Below are 6,514 nucleotides of genomic sequence, written 5' to 3'. Positions count from 1 at the left end.
GCTGAGATGCACAAAAGCACCACACTATAAAGATATCAATGCGCCAAAGTCAGAGCGCACCTGCGACATGCCCTAAATCAAGCTGCGCAATGTGCACCTGACCGGCGCGCTATAGATCACTAAAATAGGGCTCTAAATATAATGTAATATATCAGTAAACTCTTGGTTTCTACTACTTTACTTTACTACTTTACCTAACTTTACCTTAAACATGGTGCTTTGGTGAAGTTACGCATAGTAAAAACATGTGACTGTCAACAAGTGATAACTGGTAAGCGATGACATTTTTATTATAATATAAAGTTTACTTATTATTAATAAAGGCTCTAAAGACTATAAATATTGCATAGTTGTTTAGTATTTTTATTATCTAGAAATGCTCTACAGTTTGGTTTGTAGCTGTTAAAATGTTCAAATATTAACAGATTTCTGTCTTTTTAATTAATGTTTCAAAATGTTGAATTAGGATTGTTTCTGGATGGTTCTACTGCTCGACTGTACGATAAGTTATCCTCTTAAATCATTTCTAATTCTTAAATATCTATAACAACTGTCATGTTTTTTTGTTTCCAGAAAAACTTTTTTATTCTTTTTTTTTTATTATTATTATTAAAAATAATAAATCCACTATTCAGTGTAAATCTTAGCTACTTTGTGGACATTTACACATTTATTTATTATAATTAATTCTTGTTTTTTTCTATTTTATTCATCTTTATTCATGTATATTTAATGTCTGTTACACTTTTCAGGGTTTGAGTTAGCTAGTGTGCTAGCCAACTAGCTAGCTAATTTCTATCTGGGGTCACTAGCCAGGTAAACATTGTAAAAACAGTGAGTAAAATACTAATTACAACGTTAAAAACAATTTACAACCACCTTCATTAATATAACCAGATTTTTAAATGTTCTCAGGTTATGAAATAGAGCTAGCAGTCTCCTCAGGTTAGCGTGTAGCTGTGTGTTTACAGGCTGGGAGTGCAGGACTCAGCAGGACTCAGCAGGACTAGGTCTGGATATTGCAGACTCAGCTTCCTCCTCTCCAGAGCTTCAGAAAGTGAGTAAACACCAGACTATCAGAGACTGTTCTCTCTCAGAGCTGCTGACTGACTTTAACATAGACGTGAGAACACACACAGCACTGACCAAAACCCTACCAGTTCCCTGAGTCAGCTAGAGTATGACTATACTCATAGATTTGAAGCTACTTAATAGTTTGACACCAGTGTAATGAATTACGCAATTCCAGAATGCAGACATCTCACCCTATGTTAAGGGTGTGATATACAGCTCTGAAAAAAATGCAGACACCACTTCATTTAATTCATAATAACAAAAAAGATGCAGAGCTTTCAGGCCTCAAATAATGCAAATAAAAAAATTTCATATTCATTAAGTTTTAAGAGTTCAGGAATCAATATTTGGTAGAATAACCCTGGTTTTTAATCACAGTTTTCATGCATCTTGGCACGTTCTCCTCCACCAGTCTTACACACTGCTTTTGGATTTTTTTTATCTTGGCACTCTGCCATGCAAGCCATTTTTGCCCAGTCTCTTTCTTACGGTGGAGTCATGAATGTTGTTGTGGGGTCTTTTGTGACCTCTTGGATGAGTCGTCGCTGTGCTCTTGGGGTAAATTTGGTCAGCCGGACACTCCTGGGATGGTTCACAACTGTTCCATGTTTTCGTTACCATTTGTGGATAATGGTTCTTACTGTGCTTTGCTGGAGTCCCAAACCTTTAGAAATGGCTTTATAACATTTCCTGTGCTTTAAATATAATATAACATATTAGAGTAGACTACAGTAGCTCCTTAACACCTAGCCAACCAATTTTAGCTAGCCTATCATGTGGAGTTTCTCAGGGTTCTATTATTGGGCATACAAAATTGATATTAATAACTATGGTACTGTAGTTATGAGAGTGAATAATGTTGGTGATTACATACAGTTTCTAGTAATGTTATATTATATAATTAATTTTAAAATAAATATATATTTAAATCCTTAATATTTTAGTGCATGTAGCACGTTTTCTGATTTTATATGGTGTACAAATTTGGGATGCTTCACATAGCTTCAGGGGTAGATATAAAGTACCAGTCAAAAGTTTGAACACACCTTCTCATTCAATGTTTATATTTATTTCATTATTGATTTTCTATATTGTATATTAACAGTAAATACATGAAAACAATTAAGAGACACATATGGAATTATACAGTAAACAAAAAAGGTTTATCCTCCACAATCCCCTGATCTAAACCTGATGAACTGAGATGGTGATTTGAGGTGATTTAGGATGAGCTGGAGCTTCACAGTGTGAAGGAAAAGCAGCCACTATTGTTCAGCACCTCCAGGAAAAACTTGCTCAAGACGCTGAGAAAACTATTCCAGGTGATTCTATCTCAGGAAGACACTGAGATTAAAATACCAAGAGTTTGCAGATCCGTCCATAAAGCTACTAAAATGTGGCTACTTAGAAAAATCTGTACAAAGTATAAACCATATTCTGGATTGCTTAACACTTTGTTTTATAACAATTAAAACATATCTGCATGTGTTCCCCTATAGCAGGCCCGGAGTGGCTTATCGGGGGGTTCGGGAGGATTCCCGATGGGCCGGCTCGAGTTTGGGCCGGTTGGAGGGAAAAAAAAATTACCCGTCATTTATCTAATCTTAGTCTTGCATTCATTTCCATTCAACTACGTATGCATTATCTAATCGTCTGACAGTACAGCCTCTACTTCGCAGTAGATTAGATGGGTTTAACCATCTGAGGGAATTCTCCCCTCCCAAATGCTTGAGTTGGTTGCGTCCACGAGTGGTCTTTTCTGAAGCGATAAAATTAAATACAGCAACAGAATAACACAAAGCGTCATTCGGCTCTGATGGAGGGTAAAAAGAGGCCAGGCGGAGCCGAAAAGGCCAGATTAAAAAAAAGAAAGGAGATGGAAGAAGAAGCTGCCAAATGTGTAAAATTAACAAACTTGTTTTCCAGAGGACAGACTCCAGCTGCAGCCGGTAAACAGAGATATGGAAATAATCTTGAATTGTCAGCTATTGCGCAACGTTTGCAATGTCGACTCACGGTGAATTTACACTGCTCCGACGCGAAAACGCACATGGTCGCACTACCCCCCTCCAACCGGTCGCATGTGGGCGTGACAAAGGCTTTCCCTGCGTCGTCCAATTAAATCGTTTTAATAAATGGGAAATGCTTTTTATATAAGATATTATTATTTCCAATACTTAATAAATATAAATGTGTCTTTATAGATATAAATGTTTGAATGAGCTTCATTACACTGTCTAGTGAGCTGTATATAAGCTGAAAAAAGCAAACTTTTCCAATTAAATTACATATTAATATTTTAAAAAACCCACCAGAGACTCCAACAATCACAGCAGCCTTTCTCCTCGCTGACAGAGTCCCTGTGAATCAGCGGGGATTTTATAAAGAACAGGGAAGCCTGAAACTTCTTTTCCAGGCTTCTCTGGACGCTTGAAAGCGGAACTAAAATGTTTTCATGTTACAGGCCAACACCTGCTCTCTGATTGGATAGACGCATTGCGTTGGACGGACTCATTTGCATAAAGTTCAGCTCGGCTCAACTTTTCATCGCATCGCATCCCCCGCTCTCGACGCGTCGGACCCATGATGCACCGCGCGACTGCGTCTGACGGAGGCGGCGCTTCCCATTGAAAATGAATGGGATCCGTCGCTGTGCGTTGTCGCGTCGGAGCAGTGTAAATTCACCGTTAGCATAGTTTATTTTGAAGAGCCCAATACATATGATTAACCTCTTAATACGCCTTGGCCCGCCGGCGGGCCAGAAATATGTCATAGTTAATATCTTGCTGTGTTTATGAATAATTATAGACACCCAATATGCCATTTTAAAGCCTAGAATCTCTGCTTTTCAGTATCTAGCCTATTTATCTGTATGTCCTTTCAGAAAATAAACACTTGGGGCGAAATATGCCTTGTTTATTAGAATTAAGATTCATAATTTTGAATCTGGTAAAGCTTTATATTCTGTCTTTAAACTGCTGCTTTGAGGATTCACTATTCCGTTTTGATCTTTAAGAATTCGTTAGATTATATTTCTTTTAGCAGTTGGTTATTTTCCTATTTTATATCTATTTTTCTGTTTTTATTAAATGTTATTAGCTTAGCTTCTAGCTTGTTAGCATACAGAACGTCTCCCTTGTCTTTTAAATGAATGTTGATTTATTAATAGCTGTATCTAAACCAGACAGACACTGTGTGATTTTTTTATGTTTGAATGGTTTGTCCTGTACAAAAACGCAGGTGATTTATATGCTGACACTGTAGTCTGACTGGCAGGCTGAGAGACTGAACGTCACGCAGCCCCAAAGCAGTAGAATCAGCGCCAGATCCCCGCAAGCCGCACACTCATTAATCCACCTGCAGAGCTTTAAACGCGCGGATGAGAGCTTCACTTTCCTCGGCCGGTCGGGCTCCAGGAAATAGTCTGTGATGTATTCATCTGTTTTTTAATACTATTTTAATTTCATATAAAGCTAAGGTATGATAATCACCATATAGCTAAGTAACCAAGTATTATTGTTAACGAAAATTATCCTTAACTGAAACTAATAAAAACGGTACTTAAAAGAAAAACGGAAACTAACTGAAATTTCAGATTGAATACCCACATTTTCGTGTTTGTTAATTTATTTATAATTGATTAATATAAATATGGTATATCTTGATATATATCGTTATCGTGATATAAAAAATTCCATATCCTGATTTATGATTTTTCCCATATCGCCCAGCACTACTTATTTATCATAAAATTCGTAATATTAATTCATAAAATTACAATTTTATATCTGATTTAAATTTTAATGAAACATGTTTAAGTGAAGGGTTTTCTGTTAACTTACCAACATATACTTGTACTTATATGCAATAAAAAGGCATTGTAAGATCTAGCTGCGGTTTTATTTATTCAAATTCCTGCTCCATGGAAAAAATGGGCTGGATTTGGGCATGAAACTCCCGGGCTGAAAAAGGGGCCCACTCCGGCCCTGCCGTATAGCATTAATGTCTTCAATATTAAATTCACAATGTAAAAAAAACATAAAAAGAAAGAAAACATGTTGAATGAGAAGAAATGTGTCTAAACTTTTGACTGGCACTGTACATACAGTACCACAGTTTAAGAACCACTGCTGGTATATATGAATCATGTATTATGGAGTGATGAGACCTCTACCATATGGATGGAAAACCCAAAAGGAGAAGATGTGGAGAAAGGATGTGGTCGTGGCGCTGGGTTTGTACTGGTTAATAAAACTGAGGCTCATCATCTGTGGCTGGTCTGCATGACCTCAGCTTTTGTTTTTCTGGCAACTTCCTAAAGCCACAGAATGAGTTAAAGCTGAAAATAGAGCTGTGGTGCCCACTGGTGGCTAAAGGGGTAATTACAACCTGTTCAACTACCTTAAAATTAATAAATTAATGTATTTAAATATAATAATTGCTTGCTGTCAAAGTGTCTCAGATTCCTGTGCTTCTTTGATTAATAAATTCACCCAATCATCCACTGCTGGTGGTCTTAATGAAATGGCAGGTGATCAGCTTTTATAGGATGTGTTTATGGTTTTTCCCAACTTTGACTTCATCTTCATCACACCTGCATGCATTATAAAACACACTGATAGGCCAAAAGTCATGGGACAGCAGTAGGTAAAATGATCAAGTATAAATAAATATTATCTCAGGGGACAGCTTGGAAATGCCCACACCTGTAGGTGAGGTGTTGTTTTGTGAGTGAGGTTAAACACTGGCCAGTGTGCTCATGGCAAGGCCACGTAAATTACGCATGGTTGTAATGATGGAGACTGGCGGTGTCTGGCTAGAACTGTCCATGTGAACAGACGTGACTCTGCCAGAAACCACATCTCAAATTCAATGCAGGAGACCCCGCCCACGTATCCCACAGGCCAGTGCCCGATACAAGTACCATGTCCTATTATATTTGGCATGTCGGTATACATATATAGTGGTATGAAAAGGTTTGGATAGTTTTTCTTTATAAATCATTGGTTGTTTGGATCAGCAATTTCAATTAATTATATCATATATCAGAAGAACACAGTGATATTTCAGAAGTGAACTTAAGTTTACAGGATTTACAGAAAGTGTGCAATAATTCTTTAAACAAAATTAAGCAGGTGCATACATTTGCGCACCCCAACAGAAAAATGACAAATATTTCGAAGATCCTCCTTTTGCAGAAATAACAGCCTCTAAAAGCTTCCTATAGCTACTAATGAGAGTCTGGCTTCTGGTTGAAGGTATTTTGGACGATTCTTCTTGACAAAACATCTCCGGTTCAGTTTGATGGTTTCAGAGGTTATGTTTAATTGTACACCTTAACCCTTTTCTCATAATTGATTTACATGTATATGTAGGTCAAGGGCCAATAAGCTTACCAAATGAATTATGTGTTTAATAATTAGTGCTAAACAAGGGTGCC

The sequence above is a fragment of the Astyanax mexicanus genome, chromosome 24 (assembly GCF_023375975.1).
Source record: "Astyanax mexicanus isolate ESR-SI-001 chromosome 24, AstMex3_surface, whole genome shotgun sequence".
Classification (NCBI taxonomy): Eukaryota; Metazoa; Chordata; class Actinopteri; order Characiformes; family Acestrorhamphidae; genus Astyanax; species Astyanax mexicanus.
This window is presented reverse-complemented; position numbering follows the sequence as displayed.